Here is a 13,030-nt window from a genome sequence, read left to right as displayed (position 1 = left end):
TCCTGGTTGGATTTTTTCTCAGGGTTTTGCCTGCCATATGAGTTCTGTTACACTCACAGACATCATTCAAACAGTTTTCGAAACTTTAGAGTGTTTTCTATCCAAATATACTAATACTATGCATATCTTAGCTTCTCCGACTGAGTAGCAGGCAGTTTACTCTGGGCACCTTATTTATCCAAGCTACTCAATACTGCCCCCAGCCATAAAAGTTTATTTAACTAGGTAAATCGGTTAAAGAACATATTCTTATTTTCAATGACTTCCTAGCAACAGTGTGTTAATTGCCTCGTTCAAAACGACAGATTTTTACCTTGTCAGCTCAGGGGTTCGATCTTGCAACCTTTATGGTTACTAGTCTAATGCTCTAACCACTAGGCTGCCTGCTGTGTAAATTAAAATCACGTTGTAAGATTTATTCCCTGAACGCTGAGGAGATGTATAATCTGTGTTCCAGCTACATACGGTATCTCAGATGTTTAGACAGGTTGGCCTCCTGCTAGAATTACTGTCCCATGTACCTGCTTTATCCTCAATGACAGGAAGCTAAATTACTGTAACATAATCCCTTTTTTTTAAAGCTTTGTAACATGCATATCTGTCTCACTGTCCTAGGTAATATCACTGTTCTAGGCAACATTACTGTAAAATAACCCTCCAGATTAAAAATGATTACTCTCTGTAATAGTCTAATCTCTCTTACTGTCCCAGATAATAGCATGTTAAAAATAATTAGAATCGTGTTTAAACTTACTTTGAATAGGTTAGAGATATAATTTTGGGGGGCAAGATGAGACAGATTTTTCATATTAATTTCTTCTTCATTTTGTCTCTTGCTGTTATGGCCTCTCCCACTCTCTCCCATTAATTGTTTGATGTTTGGGTTTGTTTTGCTTTTGCTTTTCTTTATTGTAAAGTGACTTTGGGTTTCAGAAACGCGCTATATAAATACTATGTATAATTATTATTAGATGATGATGACACCTAGAATCTCTACAATGTTCACAAACGGGGAGAGATGACACGACTGAAGATGGAATTGATAAAATGGCACTACCAAGTTCACCCTGAACATGTTCACCCTGAACATGTTCACCCTGATCGTGTTCACCCTGATCGTGTTCACCCTGAACACCCTGATCATGTTCACCCTGAACACCCTGATCATGTTCACCCTGAACACCCTGAACATGCTCACCCTGAACACCCTGAACATGTTCACCCTGATCGTGTTCACCCTGAACGTGTTCACCCTGAACGTGTTCACCCTGAACACCCTGAACATGTTCACCCTGAACACCCTGAACATGTTCACCCTGAACACCCTAATCATGTTCACCCTGAACACCCTGATCATGTTCACCCTGAACACCCTGAACATGTTCACCCTGAACACCCTGAACATGTTCACCCTGAACACCCTGAACATGTTCACCCTGAACACCCTGAACATGTTCACCCTGATCGTGTTCACCCTGAACACCCTGAACGTGTTCACCCTGAACACCCTGATCATGTTCACCCTGAACACCCTGAACATGCTCACCCTGAACACCCTGAACATGCTCACCCTGAACACCCTGAACATGTTCACCCTGAACACCCTGAACATGTTCACCCTGATCGTGTTCACCCTGAACACCCTGAACGTGTTCACCCTGAACACCCTGATCATGTTCACCCTGAACACCCTGAACATGCTCACCCTGAACACCCTGAACATGCTCACCCTGAACACCCTGAACATGTTCACCCTGATCGTGTTCACCCTGAACGTGTTCACCCTGAACACCCTGAACATGTTCACCCTGATCGTGTTCACCCTGAACGTGTTCACCCTGAACACCCTGAACATGTTCACCCTGAACACCCTGAACATGCTCACCCTGATCGTGTTCACCCTGAACGTGTTCACCCTGAACACCCTGATCATGTTCACCCTGAACACCCTGAACATGCTCACCCTGATCGTGTTCACCCTGAACGTGTTCACCCTGAACACCCTGAACATGTTCACCCTGAACATGTTCACCCTGAACATGTCGTCTTATGTCTTAATGGAACTGTGCGTGTAGAAATATTGTATTCAAGACATGATTCAATTGTGACAAGGGGAAGGTTTTTAAACAATGTGTTAAAAGCAAAATATGCTTATTAATTAATGATGATTGGTTATATTTTTAATTGAGAAGGATGATAAAAAGATTAATGTCTGTAAAAAAAAAAAAATGAAGATTTTTCATTTTTCATTAGTGGTACAATATTGGTGAGGTTGTACAATAATGAACATAATTTCCTCTATGTTAGTCACTGTAGTCTTGAGAAAATATGCAGAATGTAATAAACAACCTATTCATTTACTTTGACGTTATCAGTATATTATTTATATAAATCTCTCTCTCACTCTCGTTTATGTCAATGGATTTGATTTTTGTAGTTCACTTCAGTAGAGGACTCCCTCTACTGCTCTATTCTGGTAACTCAAGCCACTACATGTCTATAATGGTCATCAATACAATGTAGCTTAACAGAAAGTCTTACACACACATTAATCCTCTACACTTTTTACATTGAGAGAATCTGCTTAGCAACTGTTTTGAAACAAGACACCAGTCTTCACCATAGTCAATAGTTACACCAACTGGATTGCGGTAACTAGTCACATTGTCGTGTCTTTGGCATCATTAAAACTGAAGACTTATTTATGAAATAACTCTGTAATTATTATTACGCGATTAAACTGATTAATCATGTAACTAATTAAATAGGAAGTCGGGGCACCAAGGAAAATATTCCGATTACAAAGTTATAATTTTCCTAATATAACTTTCAGATATTTTAATATCTGATCAAGTAGTCTTCGAATTGATGAATTATTCTTTACCTCACGATAGTCTCATTCCAAACGTTGTAAATTGTTGGTTATCTGCACGAACCCAGCCTTCACTATGAATCATCCATACATCAATTGTCTTAAATCCTTTATTTACTAACTAAGTAATCACAGAAATGCATAAACAAACAGTAGATATAGTTACAAAAAATGATAGGGGAATGTGCCCTAGTGGGCTAAACCGGCATCGCTGCTTGGTGAACAAAAGGGAAGTGGGGGTCGACTGAGATAAGACACCACAAAGTTGATAATTATAACAATTGAAATGCTAATCCTTTGCACATGAACGCTCACTCATTCGGGAACAATTGCAATCAATATATATATTTACGCTCAGTGTGTCGTCGGGATCTCTGTTGAAAAGTTTGTTTCTGTTGGAGAGTTTGTCCGCCCTCTCTCGCTCTCTGCCATGGTTAGAATGGATAGTTCAGAGTAACATTGTATCGGTCGTTGTATGGAGGAAGAGAGGACCAAAGCGCAGCGTGGTAAGTGTCCATAATGTTTAATTAAAGACAATAAACTGAACACTTCCAAATACAAACAACAAACTTGAAAACCGAAAGCAGTCCTATCTGGTGCAGAGACACAAAGACAGAAAACAACCACCCACAAATCCCAACCCAAAACAGGCTACCTAAATATGGTTCCCAATCAGAGACCATGACTAACACCTGCCTCTGATTGAGAACCATATCAGGCCAAACACAGAAATAGAAAAACATAGAAACACAAACATAGACTGCCCACCCCAACTCACGCCCTGACCATACTAAATAAAGACAAAAACAAAGGAAATAAAGGTCAGAACGTGACAAACATTCTTTAATGTCGTTATAGAATAGATGTTTCGGCAGTTGTCGGTCCTCACATTCACGGGTACATAATTCCTAGCTGCAAACTAGTAATTAGTATTAAAGATTTGTTCTTATTCTGTCGGTATCAATAGTCTAAGAGTTTAACCACATGGTATGGTTAAGAATTCAGCAAGATAAATGCATGGTCTCTACTCAAACCTTAGCCCTCTGTGATGAGGTACTGGTCTGGACTCAAACCTTAGCAATCTCGTAGTTATCGAGGTAAGCTGGTCTGGTCTCAAACCTTAGCCCTCTCGTTATCGAGGTAAGCTGGTCTGAAGTGGGAAAACCCAGGTGGGGGTTTTATTCGGAACATAGAAAAGGGCTGTCCCATGACGCCGGGTCCTGCCTGTGCTCAGGGGGCGGTCCTCTGATTTAGTTAAACTCCAAAGGGAATTGGAGTTTCCTTCATTAAACAGTCTATAATCACATTACATAATTTCACAAATAGTTTCATCTTTACTCATTCATTTTATACAACAATTAGATGTAAGCCTCATAACTGAGACTGTTGTATAAACAGGATTATGGTAATGAGGCTGTATTTTCTCTCATGAGTTCCACACAATTGTACCAAACGGACCAGTTCATAGCTCGTTACTTCACCGATCTTTTATACATTCTCCAGAACATGAATATTGTTCGGACCTCAAGTTCGTGAGGTGGAAGAAATGCCTTTGTTTTCTCTATGAAACTCACTCTCTCTCTATACTGTCTGGCCATGAGGAAGATTCTCCTCTAGGAATTCACGACCTCTCTGACAGAGCCTGGTGTAAGGAGTATAGAGGGGGAGAGGGGGATGGTGCTCGCTGTACCCAAAGAGGGCAACGTCATGACAACATGTAGACTACATTACGATGACTCTAGGTATAGTCTTCATAATTCCCACTGTCATGACATCACCTATAAATGTATGGTCTATTACATGACTCGCATCACTGCTTTGCTCTCTACATCAGTGAGTTTGTTTTGCGTTGTTTCTGCAGCACTGAAGATGGTATGAACTAATGTGAGATAATAAACCCAACGTCTTTTACATAATACAACAACATTGATGATCTCAGCAGGGACAACAGGAGGACTTACACGTGTATGAATAATTCTAACAAACTGTTAAATAATGTTTCTAAGTAGTTTATAAACAGAATGGGCTACAGTAATGGGTTCACTGAAGTGTGGAGCCACCACACTACATCTTAATGAGTACAGGGTTTGGCAGGGATGCCCGGGATTAGTCAATCACAGATGCACCAGAGAATCAGTCATCATTACAACACCTGGAAAGTCTAACAGATGTACTGATGATACGATAGGAACACCCAGAGCCTTCTATTAGTTAGAGTTGAGTTAAAGGAGCAATCTGTAGTTCAAACAATAATGAAGCGCCCACCCTGCAACTATTTTGAGTAAAAAGCTAAGGGAAGGGGCTGGAGAAATGTAACCACTCTCAAATTCATAGACAGTGTTATGGAGGCAAGGACTGACCCTCCATGATATAAAACGTATTGTTTTAATCCCTGTTTCGAGACGATACAGTTTTTGTTTACAGTTTCATTTTGGGTTCTGATGGGTGTGACAGTTGATCTGAGTTCACGAGGCATTTATAAGTTATATTCTTCAATAATCAATGAGTGCTTAAATGCAGTAGTTGGGTACTCATCACTGCATAAATGAGGGAAGATTCAACACTGCTGTTAATCATTGTCACGTTCCTGACCTGTTTTCTGTTGTTTTGTATGTGTTTAGTCGGTCAGGGCGTGAGTTGGGCTGGGCATTCTATGTATCTATGTTGGTTAATGGGTTACCTGATATGGTTCTCAATTAGAGGCAGGTGGTTTACGTTTCCTCTGATTGAGAGCCATATTAAGGTAGGTTGTTTCACATTGTTTGTTGTGGGTGGTTGTCTCCTGTGTTTGTATGTTGGTACCACATGGGACTGTATCGTTAGTTCGTTTGTTTTGTAGTCTTTACCTGTTCGTGCGTTCTTCGTTGTATGTAAGTTTCTCATGTCCAGGTCTGTCTACGTCGTTTTGTTATTTTGTTAATTATCAAGTGTCGTTCATTTTCGTCTTGTTTAATAAATTTCATTATGTCCAACTATCACGCTGCATATTGGTCATCTGATCCGTCTCGCCTCTCCTCGTCTGAGGAGGAGGACGAAGTAGACGTTCGTTACAGAACCACCCACCAACCAAAGACCAAGCGGCGTGGGAGAGCGCTACAGCGAAACCAGGACTCGTGGACATGGGAGGAGATATTGAATGGAGAAGGACCCTGGGCTAAGACAGGAGAGAATCGCCGCTCTCAGGAAGAGAGGGAGGCAGCTAAAGCCCAGGAGCGGTGGTATGAGGAGGCAGCAAGGAGACGTGGCTGGAAGCCTGTGAGTAAACCCCAAAAATTTCTTGGGGGGGGGGGGGGCTAGAAGAGAGAGTGGCGAAGTCAGGTAGGAGACCTGCGCCCACTCCCTGTACTTACCGTGGAGAGCGAGAGTACGGGCAGACACCATGTTACGCAGTAGAGCGCATGGTGTCTCCTGTACGTGTGCACAGCCCGGTGCGGTACATACCAGCTCCTCGTATCCGCCGGGCCAGATTGAGTATTGAGCCGGATGTCATGAAGCCGGCCCTACATATCTGGCCACCAGTACGTCTCCTCGGGCCGGCTTAAATGGCACCAGCCTTACGCATGGTGTCCCCGGTTCGCCTACATAGCCCGGTGCGGGTTATTCCACCTCCCCGCACTGGTCGGGCGACGGGGAGCATACAACCAGGTAAGGTTGGGCAGGCTCAGTGCTCAAGGGAGCCAGTACGCCTGCACGGTCCGGTATTTCCGGCGCCACCTCCCCGCTCCAGGCCAGTACCACCAGTGCCTACACCACGCACCAGATTTCCAGTGCGTCTCCAGAGCCCTGTTCCTCCTCCACGCACTCTCCCTGTGGTGTGTGTATCTAGCCCAGTACCTCCAGTTCCGACACCACGCACCAAGCCTCATGTGCGTGTCCAGAGCCCTGTACGCACTGATCTTTCTCCCCGCACTCGTTCTGAGGTGCGTGCCCTCAGCCCGGTACCACCAGTCCCGGTACCACGCACCAGTCCTATAGTGCGCTTTGAGAACTCAGTGTGTCCTGTTCCCGCTCCCCGCACTAGCCTTGAGGTGCGTGTCTCCAGTCCGGTACCACCAGTTCCGGTACCACGCACCAGGCCTACAGTGCGTCTCAGCCGGTCAGAGTCTGCCGTCTGCCCAGCGGCGCCTGAACGGCCCGTCTGCCCAACGGCGCCTGAACTGCCCGTCTGCCAAGCGGCGCCTGAACTGCCCGTCTGCCAAGCGGCGCCTGAACTGCCCGTCTGCCAAGCGGCGCCTGAACTGCCCGTCTGCCAAGCGGCGCCTGAACTGCCTGTCTGCCAAGCGGCGCCTGAACTGCCCGTCTGTATTGAGCCTTCAAAGCCGCCCGTCTGCCATGAGCCTACAGAGCCGTCCGCCAGACAGGAGCCGCTAGAGCCTTCCCGCCAGACAGGAGCCGCTAGAGCCTTCCCGCCAGACAGGATCAGCCAGATCCTTCCGCCAGACCGGATCAGCCAGAGTCTTCCGCCAGACCGGATCAGCCAGAGCCTTCCGCCAGACCGGATCAGCCAGAGCCTTCCGCCAGACCGGATCAGCCAGAGCCTTCCGCCAGACCGGATCAGCCAGAGCCTTCCGCCAGACCGGATCAGCCAGAGCCATCAGCGAGCCATGACCAGCCAGAGCCGTCATCCAGCCAGGATCCGCCAGAGCCAGCCAGCCAGGATCCGCCAGAGCCAGCCAGCCAGGATCCGCCATCCAGCCAGGATCCGTCCCTCAGTCCGGAGCTGCCGTCCCTCAGTCCGGAGCTGCCCCTTATCCTGCTGCTGCCCCTTAGTCCGGTGCTGCCCCTTAGTCCGGTGCTGCCCCTTAGTCCGGTGCTGCCCCTTAGTCCGGTGCTGCCCCTTAGTCCGGTGATGCCCCTTAGTCCGGTGCTGCCCCTTAATCCAGTGGGGTTAATGTGGAGGGTGGCCATTTGGAGAAGGCTACGAAAGCGGGTAGTGACTATGGTGGGGTGGGGAACTCGCCCAGAGCCTGAACCACCACCGTGGTCAGATGCCCACCCAGACCCTCCCCTAGACTTTATGCTGGTGCGTCCGGAGTTCGCACCTTGAGGGGGGGGGTTATGTCACGTTCCTGACCTGTTTTCTGTTGTTTTGTATGTGTTTAGTTGGTCAGGGCGTGAGTTGGGGTGGGCATTCTATGTTATCTGTATCTATGTTGGTTAATGGGTTACCTGATATGGTTCTCAATTAGAGGCAGGTGGTTTACGTTTCCTCTGATTGAGAGCCATATTAAGGTAGGTTGTTTCACATTGTTTGTTGTGGGTGGTTGTCTCCTGTGTTTGTATGTTGGTACCACATGGGACTGTATCGTTAGTTCGTTTGTTTTGTAGTCTTTACCTGTTCGTGCGTTCTTCGTTGTATGTAAGTTTCTCATGTCCAAGTCTGTCTACGTCGTTTTGTTATTTTGTTAATTATCAAGTGTCGTTCGTTTTCGTCTTGTTTAATAAATTTCATTATGTCCAACTACCACGCTGCATATTGGTCATCTGATCCGTCTCGCCTCTCCTCGTCTGAGGAGGAGGACGAAGTAGACGTTCGTTCCAATCATATTCAGGCAATGATTGGTGGGTATGAAGATCAAAAGAATAACATTGTTAGAGGTTACTTCCTGTAGCGTTTCACCAACCAATAGTAAGTGGTCACAGGGAAGTGATGAGGGGTAATATGTCAGGAAGGATAAGATTAAATGTCTGGGGTGTACATTTGGCCAGGACATCAAATGTGGGTCAAGGCACTGTCTGCCACTCTGTACCTCTTGGACTCAGAATCTGGTTTTGACCTTTTTCCTGTCCACGACCGTTCTCTTGCCTTTTGGATATAAATAAACAACTAAGACTCGAACCATCTGCCTCCCGTGTCTGCATCTGGGTCTCGCACTGTGTCCTTATAATGTTCGTTGTTTCTTTTCATGTTCTGTTATGTTCTAGCACTTTGAAAAGGTGAAGTAGGTCCCTTTTTAGATCATCTTAAAGCAGCGAAATGTGAAGACTGTCCAAGAGGTTTGCAGACTGACACCAGGCACCTACAAACCTAAGTCTAACAATTCCAATCATTTGACCAGTGTATCCTGTTTCCTTTGTTCTGTGGTTTATTATCTAGGCCCAATAGGCTATGGGTATTTTCACATACCATTTTATCTTTAAATACCCATTTATTTCAGAATGAATGTATTACCTACTTCTTCTGTATACTGTCTTTCTTAGAGGAACAACTGAAATCATGAACAGAAGTCACATAATCCATTAAATCAAATCAAATTTATTAATCACATACACCGACTACAACAAGTGTTTCTGCATAAATTGGTCATAAAATGTTATCTGATCTTCATCTAAGTCACAATAGACAAATACAGTCTGATTAAACTAATAACACACAAACAATTATACATTTTCATGCCTTTATCGAACACACCGTGTAAACATTCACAGTGCAGGGTGAAAAAAGTATGTGAACCCTTGGATTTAATAACTGGTTGACCCTCACTTTGGCAGCAATCACCTCAACCAAACGTTTTCTGTAGTTGTGGATCAGACCTGCACAACGGTCAGAAGGAATTTTGGACCATTCGTCCTTACAAAACTGTTTCAGTTCAGCAATATTCTTGGGATGTCTGGTGTGAACTGCTCTCTTCAGGTCATGCCACAGCATCTAAATCGGGTTGAGGTCAGGACTCTGACTGGGCGTATTTTGTTCTGTTGAAGCCATTCTGTTGTTGATTTACTAATGTGTTTTGGGTCATTGTCCTGTTGCATCACCCAACTTCTGTTGAGTTCCAATTGGCGGACAGAGAGCCTAACATTCTCCTGCAAAATGTATAGATAAACTTGGGAATTCATTTTTCCATCAATGATAGCAAGCTGTCCAGGCCCTGAGGAGGCAAAGCAGCCCCAAACCATGATGCTCCCTCCACCATACTTTACAGTTGGGACGAGGTTTTGATGTTGGTGTGCTGTGCCTTTTTTCTCCATACATAGTGTTGTGTGTTCCTTCCAAACAACTCAACTGTAGTTTCATCTGTCCACGGAACATCCAGGTGCACTTTTGCAAACTTCAGACATACAGCAATGGTTTTTTTTGGACAGAAGTGGCTTCTTCCGTGGTGTCCTCCCATGAACACCATTCTTGTTTAGTGTTTTACGTATCGTAGATTCGTCAACAGAGATGTTAGCATGTTCCAGAGATTTCTGGAACTGTGCAGCCGTCTTCATCGACCTGGCCAAGGCTTTTCAATCACCGCATTCTTATCGGCAGACTCGATAGCCTTGGTTTCTCAAATGACTGCCTCACCTGCTTCACCAACTACTTCTCAGATAGAGTTCAGTGCGTCAAATTGGAGGGCCTGTTGTCCGGACCTCTGGCATTCTCTATGGGGTGCCACAGGGTTCAATTCTCGGGCCGACTCTTTTCTCTGTATATATCAATTATGTTTTTGTGTGTGTTTTTTTCACCTTTATTTAATTAACCAGGTAAGCTAGTTGAGAACAAGTTCTCATTTACAACTGCAACCTGGCCAAGGTAAAGCAAAGCAGTGTGACACAAACAACAACACATAGTTACACATGGAAGATACAAACATACAGTCAATAACACAATAGAAAATAACTCTTGCTGCTGGTGATTCTCTGATCCACCTCCACGCAGACGACACCATTCTGTATACTTCTGGCCCTTCTTTGGACACTGTGTTAACAACCCTCCAGACGAGCTTCAATGCCATACAACTCTCCTTCCGTGGCCTCCAACTGCTTTGAAATGCTAGTAAAACTAAATGCATGCTCTTCAACCGATTGCTGCCCGCACCCGACCGCCAGACTAGCATCACTACTCTGGACGGTTCTGACCTAGAATATGTGGACAACTACAAATACCTAGGTGTCTGGTTGGACTGTAAACTCTCCTTCAGGACTCACATTAAGCATCTCCAATCCAAAATTAAATCTAGAATCGGCTTCCTATTTCGCAACAAAGCCTCCTTCACTCATGCTGCCAAACATACCCTCTAAAACTGACCATCCTACCGATCCTTGACTTCGGCAATGTCATTTACAAAATAAACTCCAACATTCTACTCAGCAAATTGAATATAGTCTATCACAGTGCCATCCGTTTTGTCACGAAAGCCCCATATACTACCCCCCACTGCGACCTGTATGCTCTCGTTGGTTGGCCCTCGCTACATATCCGTCACCAAACCCACTGGCTCCAGTTCATCTATAAGACTTTGCTAGGTAAAGCCCCGCCTTCTCTTAGCTCACTGGTCACCATGGCTACACCCAACCATAGTACGCGCTCCAGCAGGTATATTTCTCTGGTCATCCCCAAAGCCAATACCTCTTTTGGCCGCCTTTCCTTCCAGTTCTCTGCTGGCAATGACTGGAACAAATAGCAAAAGTCACTGAAGCTGGAGACTTATAGTTAGTGAGATCTCCCTCACTAACTATAAGCATCAACGGTCAGAGCAGCTTACCGATCACTGCACCTGTACACAGCCCATCTGTAGATAGCCCACCCAACTACATCATCCCCATGTTGTTTTTTTTGTTGCTCATTTGCACCCCAGTATCTCTACTTGCACATCATCATCTGCACATCTATCACTCCAGTGTTAATGCTAAATTGTAATTATTTTGCCACTATGGCCTATTTATTGCCTTTCTACATTTGCACACACTGTACATAGATTTTTCTATTGTGTTTTTGACTGTGTTTATTTATCTCATGTCTAACTTTTATCACACTGCTTTGTTTTATCTTGGCCAGGTCGCAGTTGTAAATGAGAACTTGTTAATCAGGCCTACCTGATTAAATAAAGGTGAAATAAAAATGATGTAAGTCTTTAGTTGACACTCTAGGATTCTTCTTAACCTCATTGAGCATTCTGCGCTGTGCTCTTGCAGTCATCTTTACAGGACGTCCACTCCTTGGGAGAGTAGCAACAGTGCTGAACTTTCTCCATTTATAGACAATTTGTCTTACTGTGGACTGATGAACATAAAGGCTTTTAGAGATACTTTTGTAACCCTTTCCAGCTTCATGCAAGTCAACAATTCTTAATCTTAGGTCTTCTGAGATCTCTTTGGTTCGAGGTATGGTTTACATTAGTCAGTGCTTGTTCTGAAAAGCAAACTCAGATTTTGTGAGTGATTTGATTTTTATAGGGCAGCTCTAACTAACATCTCCAATCTCGTCTCAATGATTGGACTCCAGGTTAGCCGACTCCTGACTCCAGGTTAGCCGACTCCTGACTCCAGGTTAGCCGACTCCTGACTCCAGGTTAGCCGACTCCTGACTCCAGGTTAGCCGACTCCTGACTCCAGGTTAGCCGACTCCTGACTCCAGGTCAGCCGACTCCTGACTCCAGGTCAGCCGACTCCTGACTCCAGGTCAGCCGACTCCTGACTCCAGGTCAGCCGACTCCTGACTCCAGGTCAGCCGACTCCTGACTCCAGGTCAGCCGACTCCTGACTCCAGGTTAGCCGACTCCTGACTCCAAATAGCTTTTGGAGAAGTCATTAGCCTAGGGGTTCACATACTTTCCCCAACCTACACTGTGAATGTTTAAATTATATATTCAATATAGACAAGTAAAATACAATTATTTGTGTGTTATTAGTTTAAGCACACTGTGTTTGTCTATTGTGGTAATTTAGATGAAGATCAGATCAAATTTGATGACCAATTTATGCAGAAATCCATGTAATTCCAAAGGGTTCACATACTTTTTCTTGCCACTGTACGTATTTATCCCTTACAATGCAAAGATTGAATATTGGTTGTGACAAGAGTGGCCTAATATTTACAAGTAAGACCACAAGAGGCTTGAGCAAATGTTAGCTCACAGCAAGTGAAAACATGGAATTTAGCCAAAAGAAGTGTGAGAATAGGGTCATATAATCTCAAAAGAACATTACAAAATTCTACACATAACCACAGTGGCATGTCAAGACATACTTCATCCTTCACAACACAGACTATTGTCTATCGGTAAGATATCCTGATATTTACAAAGTACTAATTCATTGAGCAAATGCTTGGTCACAGAGAGTGAAAACGCACACATGGCATTGGACAAATTTCCACCCCAACTTTGGTGGAGACGAAACAGTGAGACGACACAGAGAAGATGGTCATTATTCACATCCACCTCTCCTGTAACA

This window comes from Salvelinus fontinalis, chromosome 28, assembly GCF_029448725.1.
Source record: "Salvelinus fontinalis isolate EN_2023a chromosome 28, ASM2944872v1, whole genome shotgun sequence".
NCBI classification, from domain to species: Eukaryota; Metazoa; Chordata; class Actinopteri; order Salmoniformes; family Salmonidae; genus Salvelinus; species Salvelinus fontinalis.
The sequence above is the reverse complement of the archived record's forward strand: the minus strand, read 5'-3'. Positions refer to the sequence as shown.